Source organism: Quercus suber, unplaced genomic scaffold (assembly GCF_002906115.3).
Source record: "Quercus suber isolate HL8 unplaced genomic scaffold, Cork oak 2.0 scaffold_640, whole genome shotgun sequence".
Classification (NCBI taxonomy): domain Eukaryota; kingdom Viridiplantae; phylum Streptophyta; class Magnoliopsida; order Fagales; family Fagaceae; genus Quercus; species Quercus suber.
Genome location: NW_027070081.1, coordinates 149023 through 149741, shown reverse-complemented (window position 1 = coordinate 149741; position 719 = coordinate 149023).

The window sequence follows — 719 nt, the reverse complement described above, 5'->3', positions numbered from 1 at the left end:
AATGTTAGGATTATGATTGGGATGCATTTGGTGTAGTGGGTGCTGTTGTGATTAGGTGTAGTAGATGCTTGTAGAGAGATGTAGGGGATACTTGTACAGAGTTGGTTACAAGTTAGTTGATTTAGTTAAAAATGCATTGGAAGTTGTACTTGCTTAGTTAAGTAACTCAACTATGCAATGTTGTACTTTGTTAGTTAGAAAGTAGGGTATAAAGCTAAATACTGATTGTAATGTGAGGGGATTAATTGATGAATAAGAATGCATTTGCTTGTTCTCTTTGAGACTAGCCTGGAGGTCGATTCCTTGAACAATCATTAAAGGTCAAGTTCCTCGAAGAACTACCATATTGAGTGAGTAAGAGAATTAGAGAGAGTTGAATCATTGAGGATTCTATCATTTTGGTATCAGAGCCGGTTCAGTCATGGTGTAAGAAACAAGATATTCCCTTTTGAGTGATTTTGTTTCACTAGTTCAACAGAGACTGGATGAACATGCTTCTGCCATGGAAGTGATTTCAAGAAGATTGGAAGCATTGGATAACAACTTTAGAGGAATGCAAGCTTTGTTTAAAGAGAGACTTCCACCAATGCAGCAGTAAAATGAGCAACAAGAAGTTCCTATTCTTTAACCAGAAAATCATCCTAAAGAAGAGGCACTGCCTCGCCATCCACATCCAAGACCTGAAGTGTGCTCTAATTCCTGAACCTATCATAATATGT